This window comes from Arachis hypogaea, chromosome 12, assembly GCF_003086295.3.
Source record: "Arachis hypogaea cultivar Tifrunner chromosome 12, arahy.Tifrunner.gnm2.J5K5, whole genome shotgun sequence".
NCBI lineage: Eukaryota > Viridiplantae > Streptophyta > Magnoliopsida > Fabales > Fabaceae > Arachis > Arachis hypogaea.
This window is the reverse complement of record NC_092047.1, coordinates 50,637,720-50,638,640: the sequence shown is the minus strand read 5'-3', so window position 1 is coordinate 50,638,640 and position 921 is coordinate 50,637,720. Positions and strand designations below refer to the sequence as shown.

At 41.5% G+C, this 921-nt stretch overlaps 1 non-coding gene across 1 annotated transcript; it reads right to left on the bottom strand.

Moving 5' to 3' along the window:
- Window positions 1-420: 420 nt before the first annotated feature.
- Window positions 421-528, bottom strand: LOC112730802 (small nucleolar RNA R71). The gene has a single exon (XR_003166610.1). It is a non-coding gene; the product is annotated as a small nucleolar RNA R71 (small nucleolar RNA).
- Between the last annotated feature and the right edge of the window lie 393 nt (window positions 529-921).

Sequence of the window (921 nt, the reverse complement as noted above, 5' to 3'; positions counted from 1 at the left end):
TTCAAAGAAGAAGAAACCATGGCAGCCGAAAACAACAATGCCAACAATGCAAGGAAGGTGCTTGGTGACTTTACTGCACCTACTCCTGATTTTTATGGGAGAAGCATCTCTATCCCTGCCATTGGAGCAAACAACTTTGAGCTTAAGCCTCAATTAGTTTCTCTAATGCAACAGAATTGCAAGTTTCATGGACTTCCATTGGAAGATCCTCATCAGTTCTTAGCTGAGTTCTTGCAAATCTGTGACACTGTCAAGACCAATGGGGTTGACCCTGAAGTCTACAAACTTATGCTCTTTCCTTTTGCTGTAAGAGACAGAGCTAGAACATGGTTGGATTCACAACCTAAGGAAAGCCTGAACTCTTGGGAAAAGCTAGTCAATGCCTTCTTGGCAAAGTTCTTTCTACCTGAAAAATTGAGTAAGCATAGAGTGGAAGTCCAAACCTTTAGACAGAAGGATGGTGAGTCCCTCTATGAAGCTTGGGAGAGATACAAGCAATTGATCAGAAGGTGCCCTTCTGACATGCTTTCAGAATGGATCATCATAGGTATCTTCTCTGATGGTCTGTCTGAACTATCCAAGATGTCATTGGATAGCTCTGCTGGAGGATCTCTTCATCTGAAGAAGACGCCTGCAGAAGCTCAGGAACTCATTGAAATGGTTGCAAATAACCAATTCATGTACACCTCTAAAAGGAATCCTGTGAATAATGGGACAAATCAGAAGAAAAGAGTTCTTGAGATTGATACTCTGAATGCCATATTAGCTTAGAATAAAATATTGACCCAACAAGTCAATATGATTTCTCAGAGTCTGTCTGAAATGCAAGCAGCAACAGGCAGTACTAAGGAAGCTTCTTCTGAAGAAGAAGCTTATGATCCTGAGAACCCAGCAATGGAAGAGGTGAATTACATGGGAGAA